Source organism: Desmodus rotundus, chromosome 9 (genome assembly GCF_022682495.2).
Source record: "Desmodus rotundus isolate HL8 chromosome 9, HLdesRot8A.1, whole genome shotgun sequence".
NCBI lineage: Eukaryota > Metazoa > Chordata > Mammalia > Chiroptera > Phyllostomidae > Desmodus > Desmodus rotundus.
Genome location: NC_071395.1, coordinates 89,555,355 through 89,570,833, shown reverse-complemented (window position 1 = coordinate 89,570,833; position 15,479 = coordinate 89,555,355). Strand labels below are relative to the sequence as shown.

General features: G+C 48.0%; 1 protein-coding gene across 5 annotated transcripts in view; it reads right to left on the bottom strand.

The window, feature by feature from the left end:
* Nucleotides 1-15,479, bottom strand: part of TEX2 (testis expressed 2) — a 124,429-nt gene that overhangs the window by 90,817 nt on the left and 18,133 nt on the right. For 3 of the 5 annotated variants that reach the window (XM_053910721.1, XM_071219328.1, XM_071219329.1), the window contains exon 1: nt 2,178-2,304. The gene's annotated coding sequence lies outside the window, so the exon portion shown is untranslated. Of the gene's footprint in view, nt 1-1,086; nt 1,198-2,177; nt 2,305-15,378; nt 15,459-15,479 lie in introns of those variants that run through there. The other 2 variants (XM_053910722.2, XM_053910720.2) reach the window with 2 other exon arrangements.

Genomic DNA, 15,479 nt, shown 5'->3' with positions numbered 1-15,479 from the left:
CACTTAGGTTGCTTCCAGCTCTTGGATGTTGTAAATTGTGCTGCTACTCTGTTTTGTTCTTATGTTAAGTAATAATCTATGCAATTCTCTCCTTTCTTTCATTAAAGCCTCAGAAAATCCTCAGAAGATGACAGCTTTTGACTTGGAGGGCAGGTGAATCATATGGTAGAAACAAACTCTCAACTCATTTTTTTTTCCTTTCCCTCCATCAAACCCACAATGCCTTGCAATTTCTGGCACACACCTGACTCTCAATAATAATCAGTTGAATATTTTTTACTACAAGCAATTTCTTTTTGACCCAAACTCCAAAACATCCTATACATTTATTCCACCTAAAAGCCTAGTCTTTCCTGCTTCTCTCCCTGACAGTCTAAAATATAACCGCTAATAAACAAACAATCCTCTCACACAAGGGCCTTCTACTCGCTCTTCAAACCTCAGTGAGGCCCAGCACACTCCACCCTACCAAACTCTTGAACTTGCCCTCCCTCTCAATCATCCCAGCCCTTGGGGTACTTGTCAGTTGTCTCATTGCCACCACCTTCCAACCCGAGTCAGTTTGTTCATCTCCTTCCTCTCAGACACAGCACCTTTTCCTCGAGATAAACGTGCAGGCAAGTTGAGTTCACCCTGAGCCCCTCCACACCCCTGCTCCAGCCTTAACTGACACTCCCAGAGGCCCCTGGGAAAGAAAGAACTATATAGCAAAACTCCCACTCCGTCCCCATCACCTCAGGAGGCTTACTTGCTTTCCATAAGCTTGGACCAACCACTGACTTTTGGAAGAATGTGAAAGTCATTAGTTTGAGGGCTGGGCAAGAGCTAATAGAAATGGCAGTTCCACTCTTCTAACACTTCCTATGAGATAAGCTTCACTGTGTCACGAGGCTCTGAACCCACACCTAGATTCCTCAGACACTCCCTAACCCGGAGCCCAAGGATCATTTATTTGCCTTTCCGTTTTCCCTTATGGTTTCCATACAAAAGTCACTCGTTGTTTACCTTCCAGCTTACATCTGGCTCCTGATAGGACTCCTGTAAGTCCTTGGATGAAAATCATTAAAACAGGCAAGAGGCTGGTACCTTTCAATTCTTGTGGTGAGCAGCCATAGTGTCAAGGCCTGGGACTTCAAACATAAATATGGCACCACCCCTGCCTTCACGGTGCCCACGCTGTTCCTCCCTGTGCAGTATCTATAAAATGTAGCGACAAAGTACTTCATAGCTTTGGGAAAAAGAGCGAGGGTGGAAACAGACATTGTCTTTACATTTGATGCCCTGTACCCATAACCCGTAACAACCGATGAAGTAACCATCAACCCACCGAGGGGCTAAGTTTTCCAAAAACCTTTTTCAAAAGGGTAAATTCCCCTCCACCAACTCCCACGTCAGCCGCGTTTTCTGGGCAGTGTGCACGGTGCAACTTAAGTCTGCTGTTCATTCCTTCTCCCGCTCCCAGCGTTTCCTGCGTGTGCTCACCAGCAACCACAGCCTCCACCGTCACACCCGCGCTCTGGGGCAGGACACCTGGCGTTAGGCCTCGGCCCAATGTCACTTGTTAACCTTCCGATTCCCGTCTTTCGGCACGCCGCCGTCTCATGTCTAAGGCATGCAAACCACCCCACAGCCACCCGCGATTTCCAGGAGTTGGAGAAAAACAACCCGAGGCGCCAACAGCCTCTGACAGATCCGCGTAAAAGTAACTGCGGTTCTCGACTTCCAAACATTTCGCGACGTCGGGCAAGGAGGCGGCAGGAACCCGGGGCCCCATTCATAAAATTACAAGCTGTTTTCTTAGTCTGCGTGCGGACGGTTCTCCCCAGCCCTGGCGAGCCCGGAGCCCAGAACGGGGAGCCTGAGGACTGCAGGCTAGGACTGGACAGCGAGCACCTCTGCCCAGGTCAAACCCAAACCACCCCACACCGCCCCAAAAGAAAGAAGGGTCCGCGGGGGGAGTCGCAAGTGGGCGTCCGCGTCAATCCCGGAGCCGTGACAGCAGGGCGGGGCCTTGGGCTCTCCCCAAACATCCCCCAACCGCTCCCCCCCATGCCCCGCAGCGCCAACGGCCGCTGTCTCCAGAGCGTACCCTAGACCCTATGGGGTCAGACCACCACCAGCCCGGGCCTTCTTCACGGGCGCTCCCTCCACAGCCCACCCGACCCTAGCGCGCTCACCCCGATCCGCTGGCTGCCTCATTGTACTGCGCCGGCCTCCATACTCCGCGGCCGCCGTGGCTCCGGCTCAGGCTCTGGCCGCCGTCCCGCCGTCTGCCCTATCCCGGGCACGGGCCGCCCCGCCCCGCCGGCGGCCCGCCCAGCGCCCGCGGCAGCCACAGAGCGGTGGGGGCGGAGCAGGCTGCACGCCAGGCCCAGCCAATCCAGCCCCTACCTGGGCGCTGAGGAGCAGCCGCGGAAATGGGCGGGCGATTGGTCGGGTCTGTTAAAGGAGCCGCTGCCCACAGAGCTGTGGGAGAGGGGTGGATGGCTGCAGGGTTACTTGGAGGGACCCAGGTGGAAAGAGTAAGAGCTGCTCTTCTCTCCCAACAAGGCTGCACCGCTTTATCCAGCTCTTTGCACTTATTAATTTCCTTGTCCTGCAGCCGAGCAACAAGTGGAGACAGAACCAGATCCTGCCAGAGGAAGAAACTGAGGCGCCGAGAACCAGGGGTTTGCCACTGGGCAAATTCACTCAATTTTGGGTTTTAGAAGGCCGTCCGATACCTCTATTCCCGTCAAATCCCAGACATTGGCTTTAAAAGGAACATTCGCAGCCTCACCCTGGAAAATTTTAACAAGCATATTCCTAGGTCCTGCCCTAGAGCGTCCAATTCTCTGTCTGTGCAATGGGACTGGGGAAATGTGAATTTTTCAACACCCCTCCCCTAAGGTGATTCTAATGTACGTGTGCAAGAGGCATACGGGTACACATTTCAAGTCCATCATAGTAACGAAATTCAAATTCAACTGCCAGAAGTAAAGCTAAGGTCTTTTTTATTCTCAAAATAACTAATATGGTTGAGAGACTTGCTAGTTGGGCTGGAGGTCACCTACTGAGAAATTCAGAACAGTACCCTGAGTGGGTCACGCTAAGAACTGAATTTGAAAGCCTAGGATGAAGCAATAAGCCAGCCTTGTTCTCTGACTCGTGAAACAATGCTTAAATATCTTAGTGGCAAACACACCCTTCCTCATTGCCGTCACCAGGCCCAGTCATAATCCTAGGAGGGTGCCTTGCCCTCTGGAGCTTCATTCCAATGCCATCAAGCTCTGCCCACCCTGCCAGCCACATTCCTCTCCCCATCCTGGTGTTCCAGACACACATCTGGCCCAGAAGTCACTGACCTCAACTCCAAGGTCAGCCCCCTTCCCCCCAGCCCCTTCTACAAGGAATGAATGGCTCCACGCAACAACCCATTTTTTTTTGCTGTGATAACTGGTGAGTGCTGGGTTTGCAGGGGCAGCTCCGCACACACTGATCTGCCTTTTCCGGACATTGCACCAGGATCACCAATCCTTGCCAAACCTTGGCCTTTCCCAAAGGAAAAGGAATTCCTGCCTCATCAGGAGAGGGCTCCAGTCTTAGATGTCTGGAAATATGCATCAAGGGCAATTATCAATGGAGAAAGAGCCCAAGACTCTGCTCAGCCGCATCTTAAAATCCCCGCCTCGGGAGAAGGGGTAGCCATGGGCCCCGGGGGCTACACCACTGCAAGGGTCCTCTGATGGTGGTGTGCTTCTCAGAGTGCCCACCAACCTCCTTGCCCACACCAGCCCTACGTAATTATTAGATTAATTAAAACTCTGTGAACCTCACCTCAAACTGGAGGCCAATAAGGTCCAATAATGAACACTTAGAAAGAGCCCTTCTTTTTAAAAAGTGAGGAATTTGAATGCTTTGAAAAATAAATGAACATATAACATAACACTAACACTGCCTGCCTATTAAGAAGTTATAATGCACAGATACTATGGCAAGGCCTTTGCATACATTAATTCATTGAAAACCTTACAATATCCCTGTGTGGTAGGTATGGCTGTTATTTTTCTCCACTTTACGGATGCAGAAGCCAAAGCTCACACAGGACAGTGATGTGTCCCAGATCTCAGACCAGCTAAGAGACAGCATTCATGACCGTAAGGACCAGGCTTCTCCCAACTGCTCTGCTCCAGCGCCTGTCACAAGGCCCTTTCTTGCTGCCAGAAACAGGACAGATACATTCAAAAGGCAAAAGAAGCAAATATCACTAATCTTCATCAAAAGACAGTGTAATATGGGAGCACTGTCTTGAAGTTGAAGTTCCATTGCTATATCTTACCACTCTTTCACCTTCAGCAAGTTATATAATTAAATATCTTTGAGCCCTTTATCCCACCTATAAAATGGGATAATAATAATTCTGCCTCCTTGGGCTGGCATGAAACTAAAATCAAATAAAGAAAATATATATGAATATATATATATATACATATATATATATATATATATATATATATATATATATATATACTTTGAACTTACAAATGAAAAGAGTGATTTTGCAGCTTGGCATCTGTGACTCATTATAGAGACCTATGACAAAGGTCAGGGGTTGTGATGCTATTCAGATATTGAACAAGATTTCTTACTTTGTGCCTCAAATAGCTGCTCTATATGTACAGCATGTACAAAGTAAATTTTTCCACCTACAGTAGAGGTAGAAGTCATAGAAATTCAAGCCCATGTTATTACTCTGGCATTTGCCCCCCCCTACTCCCACCCATCACCCCAGTCTCTCTTACAACCCAGGCTTCAGCTTAAACCAACAGAGGTTCTGGTATACTTGCATTATTCCCAATTATGACATTTCAAGATAATTCCTATTTTCTCACGAAATTCTAAACCAAAAAATGCTCTAAGATTTTTTAATTCAGTTTTTTGACACTGCACTGCACTTTTGAAGGGAGAAATGGTTACAAATTATGCAACAACAAAAAAAGTTGATCCACCTGTACATCTAAAAAATGTTAGGAATCCATGGTGCCACAAGCTGCACCATCAATGAGCAGTCACTGAGGACTGAGTACCAGGCGGTGTGATAAGCACGGGGGATGGAGATAAAGGTACTTGTTTAAAAAGTGTAAACAAGGTGAACTTCAGACATTAGGTCTAGTAGAGAAAGACCAACAAACTGATAGCCCAGCATAGGCTTCCACCAAAGTAAGCCCAGGAGCTATGGGACATAGAATAGATACTTATGACCTCTGGAAAACTCCACTAATGTTTACAGGTGGTCAGAAACCAGAAAGGTGGTAAAAAAAAAAAAAAGAAAAAAAAAGTAAGTTTTGTCACCAAAGGAGAATAGACTGGGAAGGAGGGAGTGGTCAACAGTGACATATGCCTCAGAAGGGTCAAGTTAGAAGAGGTCTGAACAGTACACCTTGGAATTTGGAAATGAGAAGGTTTTTGGGGTCACGGACAATAGCAGTATAGGTAGGGCTGGAAATGCAGGGGCTCCCCAGGAGGAGAGCTAAGATAAGAGAGTGAAGAGGCTGGCTGGGAGAGAAGGGGGACAGAGGAGTAGCCAGAGGCAAGAAGAGTGTCTGCTCTTATACCAAGAGGAGGTGGACGCAGATAAGAATGGGTATGGGTGTGGATTCATTCATAGGTCAATGATAGGAAGTTGAGGAAATTCCCGCCTGTTGACTTCTACTTTTTAGCTCTAAAGTGAGAAGCAAAGTCATCTCTTGAGAGTGGGTGAGAGGTGATAACAGCAGCTTTGAGGGAAACAGTGAAGAACTGGAAAAGCCCTGAGAGAAACGAGAGAGGGAGCTGCCAGGTTGAGAGGGAGAATTCTAGGCAGCCCCAAGGGCCCCAGGACCACAGAGCTGGATGGATGGTTACCTGGGGCTCCACAGCTGGGCTCAGGAGCAGAATCCCGACTCAGGCATTTACAGGAACTGGAGAAGCACAAAACAGTTTGGGGTCCTGCCAACTGCAGGGGGTTGCTCATGGGTTCTATGTTGGATGGAGATGCAAGGAAATCCAAGGAGGAGGGGATGGATGGGAGGTAACATGTGGGGGCAGGAGAGAAGATCCAGATTTTGAGTTCATTCGGAGTGGGAGGGGGGAGGCGAGGTGTTCACAGAACAACAACTGTGAATGATGACAAGGTCAGGTGTGACCATGGAACTGGAGTTCCTAAAGACACTCAACTCCTGGGTTTTCCCCTCCCCTAGACCCTCTTGGAGAATAAGCAGAGACGATGCAGCCTCCAGCCCTTTCTGTTCATCCTGTGCCACTACAGGTGACTCTCTGAGACGATGGGGTGGGGAGAGCATCACTCTCGACAGCCTTTCCCTTCTAAAATAAAAACCTGTTAATAATGGGAAGGACTGCCACTGTCATTGAGATCTGAGGCGTCTCTAGTCCCCACCAGAACACCTCACCCCTTAAGTAGCAGGGGTGGGAAGGGCTACTTGAGGGACATCTTCAGGGGCTTTAGTGAAGGGCATCTCTCAGTGGGTCGCTGCTCCTGCGAATAATTCCTGGCCATCATGGAGCAGCAGAGTGATGTCCATTATTTACTTTGCTAGTTAAAACGTGAGACCTGAGGTTATTAAATATAAATGTCTCAAAGCTCTGTCATTCTGTGGGCTGTTTGGGGACTAGTGGCTTCTCATCGATGCGGAGCAGAGCCAGAGTGGAATTTCTAGGCAGGAAGACACATTTGCCTCCCCGCCTACTCTGTGCCTTGCCTCTCGCAGGCCCTCCCAATGCTCAGCACGGAGAACACCACAGGGCAGTTACCTCCTCACTTCCCCGGTAACCCTGACATCACCTGCCATCCTTGCTACCTTGCTTCCAACCACCAGGCCCGCTGTTCCACCCCAGCAAGAGAAAGTCAATCTCCAGCTTGGGAGGAATCACCCTGGGGCACAATTCTAACTCTAGGATGGAGGGTCAGCTGTGCGGCCACCAGGGGCTGACCCCAGCCCCCATCTCTTGTCCCCACCAGAAACATCCCCCCTTAAGCCAAAGGAGTGGGAGGGCTCAGCTGGCCATTTAACGACTTATGCATTCACCTAAACATAGGGAGAAGTTGTTTGTTTGTTTTTAAATTTTGCAAAGGTGATGCATATACCCTGACATAGAGTAGCTAGAAGTCAGTGGGAAATGTCAGCCCTGAACCAGGTTGTTACACAGAACTGTACATGGAAATGGTGGATTGCTAGCCTTGGCCTTTCCATGTAGCTACTGCACCCAGCACCTGTGTGGTTCAGAAGACAAAGATGTTCTATATTTGGGTGGGAGTTTAGATAAAGAAAATATTTGACTTTGTTTTGGCCAGAATTCCCCAGAAAGCAGAACTTGAGACAAAAGCTCACATGTGAATATGTTGGGGGGTGGGGGTGTGAGCTCAGGGTGCAAACCTGAGGCTCGGGGACCAAAGCAAGGATGGGGGCAGAGGTGTAGCGTCAGTGGCCTGACACCGAATGGGTGTTGAAGAAGATGCCCTGGGCCAGGGCTGAGAGGGGGCAGCTTCCAGCCGAGACAAGACACTGTCAGGCTGCACCTGCTGGGAGCTGCAAGGAGCACTCACAGAGCCGGCCCCTACAGCAGTGGCTGGAAGGTCTCCAGTGCTACATAAGAGGTGTCAGACACAGAGTCCGTCTTCAGAAAGAGGGACCTTGCACTGTCCTCCCAAAACTGCTATCTTGAATTAGCATGGAGGGATGTAAGATTTCAAATGTCTTCTAATGTTATTATAATGTTCTTTCTAGGGAAGCAGCATTAGGTTAGGCTTTGGGGTCATTTGGACCTGGGTTCAGGTTTTGCCTCTGTCACTTCTGAGCCATGTGATCTTGGAGGTGATATTGAACCTCCCTGAGCCTCTGTTTCCTCATCTGTATAGTGGAGATATTCACATCATGTGTTATCATAAGCACAGTGTATGCATAACTGCTTCATATATCATCTTTATATAATAGGTGCTCAGTTAATGGGGCTGTTGTTTTTCACTCTAGGGACCATTACTGGCCATATTGTATAATGTATTCAGGAAGACAACACGGTGATATGCTCACACTCCAAAAACAGAAGTGAAAGAAGTTACCCTATGGCTGCAGAAAACCAAAAACGACTTCCAATATTTCACATAATCAAACAGCTTTTATCTTCAGTGGTGACATATCTTGGAGTTTCCAGGAAACATCAATTTCAAATATTCTCTCTCCTCCCAGTAAATAATTTCATTTGAGAGGCAGTCACCTTAACCTTGGACCAGAAAGCAGCGTTATAGGTCTAACCCATCAAGAAGGGGAAACTTCAACCCTCTAGTTTCCTTTGCTCTGCCCACTCCTGGAGTGTGGGAAACACAGCTTTTCTTTCCCAGGAGGTTCTTCCTTTCAACCTCAGCAAAGGGGTGCAGCTTTGTTTGCACAGGTGAGCTAATCAACAACAGGTGACGTTCAGAAGAACCAAAAACTTGAAGCACAAGGAATAAATACCACACAGCAGAGGAGGAACCAAAATCCAGACAGCAGCCTCCTCCCCAGCTGCCCCACCTCCCCTCCAAGCCCCCAGCTCCCCTCTCCCCTGCTCACCACCGCTGTGATCCACCACAGCAGGAAATGGTTTAGGTTATTCTATTGCGAAAGTGACAGAAGCTCAATGTAGAGTATTAAAAAAATACAGAAACCTAGAAGAAGGAAGAAAAAACTCCCTTGTTTTCTTACCACCTATTAACGATTGCCAACATTTGTTTACATTCCCTTCTGTTCTTTTTAAAAACATAATTTGCTTGGCACGCCTATCTGACACTGCATCCAGTTTTGTGCCCCCTAGTCAGAATTCAGCACTGGGGCACAGTGAACAGCAGTGCTGGGCAGGGTAAGGGAAAGAAGGACTCGGCTTAGGGGCCGAAGGCCTCAGTATTCATTCATCTCAGCCCTGCCATCACTCGCTACATGGTAGTGGGCATACTGGTCTTTTCCGAGCCTCATCTGTGTAATGAACATGATAGACGCATCCATTTGCTACTTTTCTGTGCACTCTGCCAGACTGGAAGCTCTGTGAGCACAAAGCCCCTCTGCTCGGGCCTCTGCTGCATCGCCGGAGGCTCTGGTGGACTCAAGGTGGCCACAGAGTCTTGGCTCTTCCTCCCATCCAGAGATAGAGTTTATTTCTCCACCCCTTGGACATCCAGGCTGGCCTTGTGTGGCGGCCCACCTCCAAGATGGTCCCAGGGATCCTCCCTTCCTGGTCCTTCATGTCCTTCCATAATCACCTTCACGGTGAATCAGGGATTGGTCTGTGTGACAGAAAGAGAATGGCAGAGGTGACCGAGTCTGACGTCATGAAGGGCACTGAGGCTTCTACCTGGGCCTCGTGGACCACTCAGTCTGGGGGGAGCCAGCCACCATGTCACGAGGACACTCGAGCAGCCTGTGGAGTGGCCCGTGTACAGAAAATCTGAGTCTTCCCGCCACCAGCAGGCACCGCTTTGCCAACTAGGTGAATGAGCCACCCTCCAGTCCCAATCAGGCCTTCGGATGAGTACAGCTGTGGCTGACATCTGACTGCATCTCATGAGGTATTCCAGGACAGAACCACCCAGCAAAACTGCCCCAGAATTCCTGACTAATCCACAGAAACCGAGAGATGAATATTTATCGTCATTTAAACCTCTAAGTTTGGGGATTATTTGTTATGCAGCAGTGGTAACTAATATACTCTATGACTGGTTTTGACCAATAAAATGCAACATTCTGGGACTTCTAAGCCCAGGCCTTAAGAGGACTGACACCTTCCACTTCCTGGCTCTTAGAAATCAGCTACCAAGCTTTGAGAAGCCCGAGCCATGTGAAGAAGCCATATAGAAGAGAACCAAGGCAGGCCGGTGCAATGGCCAGCTAATCTCTAGCCAACAGTCCACACCAACTACCAGCTCATGAGTGAGCACCTGGGAGGTTCCAGCTGAGTCCTGCCCCAGATGACCACAGCCTCAGTCATCACCATATGGAACAAAATAACCCCATAGCTGAGTTCAGTCAACCCACAGAGGTGTGAACTGTAACAAAATATCTGTTGTTCTAGGCCTCTGAGGTCAGGGCAATGTGTTGTGCAGCAATATGTAACCAAACAATGGCCCAGCACCTGGCACATAGTTGGCTCTTAAAAAATGTCTGGTGAATAAGAGGATGACCTTTGCTGGACTTCGGTTTTCCCTTCTATAACGTCACAGAGGTTAGGCCATTCCAAACTTAAATCCCATGAGCCTCCGTCTCTTTTGTTTTACGGCTGCTTTTGTGTCTGCCCACCACATGGCCTCACTTTTGTAGGAAGACTGTGTGGCTGCGGCCTCTCTGTTCCTCACCCCATGCCAGTTCCCTCTTCTCTCTTTCTGTGGCATGCCCACGCTCCGGGCACCTGTTTTCCCCAAGCTCCGGTGATTTCAATCATGGGGCCGTGTAACTTGGCAAGGGGAGATGAGCAGAGGCCTTCCATCCCACAGGCAACACCCACTCAGTTTAGCCAGAGGAACTGTGACACCCCCACGGGTCCCTGGGACACCCAGACAGAGAGCAGAACAAACGCAGACTACACTTCCCATCTGCCTTCTCAAGGCCGAGTCCCACAGCTGTCTGTTGGCTAGAAAATGACTGGCCTCTTTCACAGTGTCCAGGGCCTCGGTCAAGTTTCCTGACGCAGAGACAATCTCTGCTTCTGCGGACTGCTGCTCAGCCTCTGGTTTACAGGTTCCCTTGTTTGCGGCAGAGGCGCTATTTTATGAGCTTGGCCATTTGGGGTGGTAGATCTCTATCACTCCCATAAAAAAGTTTTCAAAGGGCTGCTGTAGAAGGCAAGCAGCCGGCCTGAGGTCACAAAGCAAACCCCTCCTACTGGTGGAACTCTCCTACATCCACCTGCCACTCACGTTACTCTGAGACACCGTGGTATGACCCATTTAAGGGATTATTCAGAAGAGTCATTGGCCCTTCCTGGGTCTTAGTCATCCCCAAATCATTGTCATCATTGTTGTAATTAGTAAGGCCTCGCTCGTTAAGCTATGAAGCTCTGTCCCAGACTTTAGAAAGTCACCCAGTTTCTGGAGGCTAAGGTTGGGGAGTGGAAATAAAGCTTTTCATCTGCCCAACCAGAATGTACTGGTGGAACACCTCCTGTCTCCCAGGGGCCCTGCAAGGCCACAGACGCCCAGCAGTGAACAAATCCCCAGTCCTGCCTGCGAGGAGCTTGCAGTCTAGTGCCGACACCTTTCTTCCTCTTTGTGCGAGTCAGGGTGGCGAACCTCACATACCCGGGCTCAGCTCATGGTATGGTTTTCATACATTCCAGAGCAGAGGAGAAAACACAGCCTTTCCCTTATGCCCGGCCTTACCCAACTGCCTGGTTGGTCTCTCATGGATGCCTGTCAATCATCTCATGTTCAAATTCTTCTAATAGACTCTTGGTCTCTGCCCACCCCCATCTTAGTCAGTGGCACCATTGCCTACCCATTTAACAATGAGTTATTGTTTCTTTAATCCTCCTCTAAGGACATTTTTTCATTGATTTCAGAGAGAAAGAGAGAGAGAAACACTGATGTGAGAGAGAAACTCTGATTGGTTGCCTTCTCATATGCACCCCCACTGGGAATCAAACCCACAACCTGACCAGGAATCAAACCCACAACCCTTCAGTCTACAGGACAAGACAACGCTTCAACCAACTGAGCCACACCGACCATGGCAACAGTGAGTTGTTCATGGTTTCGTCCTTTCCTGGTCACATCCAATCCACAAGCAAGTCCTGGTTTGGTCACATCCAAACTCTATCTCAAATCTGTCTGTTTCTTTCCATCTCCAAGCCCGCATGAGCTTTCAATGCTTTTCAATGCTTTCTCTGCTTTTAATCTCACTCAGTGCTTCCACTTTGAATTGAGAATCACAGACCTTAAATGGGCAATCAACCCTGGCCAGCAAGCTTGTATTTCCTGAGCAAATTCACTTTCCCCACTCTCTGGGACAACTGCTAGCTGTATTTCGACACACAACGCCTCCCTCCCTGCCCAGCTGCTGACCTAATCTCATCCTTTCCTGGAAATATAGGCCCAGCCAGACAGAAATCCCACATCTTCTGACCACCAAGTCTACCTGTGGCATTTGCGTGCATGCCCTCAGTTTTCTGTTCTTGACCTTATCAAGCCCTAAGCTCTCTGGCTTTCTAGCAGCTGGCTGCTGTCATTCCCCTTCTTTCTCCTGCACAGTAAACTTTCATGGTGATACGAGAGAGGGATAGGATTGCTGGTGTTTCTCCACCGCCCACCCCCCACCCCAGTCCCTACTAATGCCTTTCTAATGGTATTTGGGCAACAGAGAAAACTTGCCTGCCAAAAAAGAAAATGCCTGATAAGAAGATCTGGCCCTCACCTGCAAACACCTCGTCCACGGGTGGAATGCCAGGGAGGGGGTGCTCACAGTGGGCAGCAGACCTTGGAAACAACTGGTTTGTGTAGCATGGAAGGATGTGGCAGCCCAGGGCCTGGCTGCCATCACTCAAGGCCCCATGCAGCTATGATTGCCCCTCGGTGACCTTTCCCAGAGCTTGGCTGTAGAATTAATGAGTCGGCTATAATTCTGGCTCATGTTCATGCCAACAGAGAGCCCCAGGAACAACAGGAGACCTTGCCTTTTCTCCCCTTCTGCAGGTCAATCAAGGTTGAAACCCAACCTTTCCCATCAATATCCACCTCCTTCTTCGCAGACCTCCTCACCTTTACCAAACTCTTCCTCCAGTAGCAATGAAGTTGAACCTGTCACCCTGGTAACCCATTCCCCTTTGGCCCTGGGTTGTCAATCAGAGTGACCTGGGTCCCTCTGGTCCTGTGTCTGTTTTTGTGACACTTAATCAAGAGTGATTCAGGTAATTAGTAGCATGTCTGTCCTTGAACCATGAGCTCCAGGAGAGCAGGGATGGGGTCTTGCCTCTTCCCCTTCTGCAAGACCAGGCCCTTAATAACCATTGGTCGCTGAAGGAGTGACGTCTACTAAGTGAGAGGGAAGGGCCCTCCCCAGGCCTGTTGAACTCGAGGAAACGGGTCTCAGCTCTTCTCTTCCCCTCGCTTCTTATAGACATGAGTTCTACCCAGCTCGAGTTTGGGAGGTCCTGCCTGCCTCCAGCCTCATCTCCCGTAAGGAAAGACAGAAAAAAGTTCCTGCAAGCTGAGTTGAGATATTTTTAGGCTGCTGGAATGAGCCAGAATAGTTCTTGTTCTCACTCCATGGTGGGGTGACAGATATCATTTCTTTCTATGCCTTAGAAACTTCAAACTGACAAGACCCATCAAGAGAGCCAAGCAGCACCCTGAGAAAACAGAGGCCAAACCCTCTAGTCTGAATCCTTAGGATGGAGTGTCCACAGCCTGGGGAAAGTACAGAATCTGCCCCATGTAGGGTCGGACGGAGGAGGGCAGCGGCTCCAGTGACTTTATATCCAACATCCACGGAACCTAAAGAAAGCCTGCGGTAGTGGTGTTTGTTTAAGGGAGTAAACTCGGTCTTAAAAGATCTTATTCCCTAAATCACATGGGATCTATAAGGATACGTAGACATTCCTGTTTCTGTGGCCAAGCCAGAACAAAAAGAGGGGCGGGTGTGCTGAATTTTGCTTCCCCTTAAGGACTGTTGAAGACGGGAACACCAAGCCCTACTACAGAGTGGGGTACTGTGGTGTTTGCAGCCTTTCATCAGCTTCCTCTTCTGGATTTGTCCCGTAGCTGTCTTTCCTTTTGGTGCTGTGACCTCCCCCAGGGGACAGTCTCCAATGCACCATGCTCACCATAAAACACAGTGCTCAATATTCACCATAAGACACAAAACACTTTGGTTTTTAGATTAAAATGACAGGTGAGCTTCCCCACGGCCCATTTCTGGAACTGACAAAGCCTGTACGGGACGGCGGCTGGCATGTGCGCGCACGGATTGTCGTAGAGCTCCGACTGTGAGGTGGAAGAGGCTTCTAAGAGGTTAAAAGGAATGAGGACCAGACTGCTAAGACTCTTTCCAGTTCTAGGTTCCTATTAAAAAATAAATAAAAGTTTTAGTAAAACAAAATCGACTCATATGTTATGGCTTCAGGGAGACCTTAATTCTTGTTAGATGGCAAGAGGGAGTTGAACAGAACTGTTCTAAAGGCTACCTTTTCTCCTGCTTTTCTGCTGTTTGCACTCATTAGGCAGAATGGGAATTATGGGGCTGGCATCTCTTGCAGATTATAATATTTTCATAGCTTTATTTTAAACTTTTTATCATAGAATTTTTATTTGTTTTATTTTTAAATTGACATGAGAGAGAAACAGAGAGAGAGACAACGATTTGTTGTTCACTTACCTAAGCACTCATTGGTTGATTCCTGTATGTGACCTGACCCTAGATCAAACCTGCAAGCTTGGCGTATCGGGACGATGCTCTAACCAACTGAGCTACCCGGCCAGGGCTATCGCAGAAATTTTTAAACATGCACAAAAGCAGAGAGAATAGCATAATCAACGCGTGTGTACCCATAGCCCAACTTTATCAATGATTGATACATGCCTAATTTTCTTCACCAATCTCCTACTCCTCCCTCTACTGGGTTATTTTTAAGTAAATTCTAGATAATATTATTTCACTTGTAATAAATACTTTGCTCTGTAGCTCTAGAAAAGGCTCTTTGAAGAGACATAACCACAGTACTATTAGCACACCTAGAAAATGAACAATAATTCCTTAATATCATGAAATATGCAGCCTGAGTTCCAGTTTTCCTGAAATTTTTCGTTCTTATCTGGTGCTGTGTATTTATCAAGAGCCTGAAAAATGTTTAGAATTGATAACTTTGTTTCCGGAAATCTGTCCTGAATTCAGAAAAAGCTTTGTACATAAAGATGTTTTCTGCAGCTTTATTTACAACGATGAAATTTGGCAATCAATTACACAAGGTACAATGGTTAAGTAAGTTACGGTAAAACCCAACGAAATGGCACTATGAGCAGGGAAAGGCAGTGATGTTGAAAGTCTGAATCCACCATTTCCTATGGAGACTTCTCAAAACATCATTTTATTCATAGATAAAACATGAGCAATAATTGTACCCCCCTAGTGAAATAGGCTCTACTATTGTGAGGACTGAGTAAAAACGCACATAAAACATGCAGCAAAGTGTCTGGTTCTTACTACGCTCTTAATATATAGTCACTGCATAATTCATGGTGATAAACGTGTTTATGAAGAACTTTCAGTCGGATATAAAATTATTATAATATCAAGTTTAAATACTATTAAAAAATTATACTACTGTATAACCACAACCAGGTCAAGGAAAAGTATCCAGAGTTAATATATTAAAATAACGGCTTACCTTTGAGTGGTGATCCACCTCCAAAATCTGCTTTTGTAAAAGCAATGCAAGCTCACTGCAGAAAATTTGGAAAGTGCAGACTAGGAAAAAGAAATGTAAGA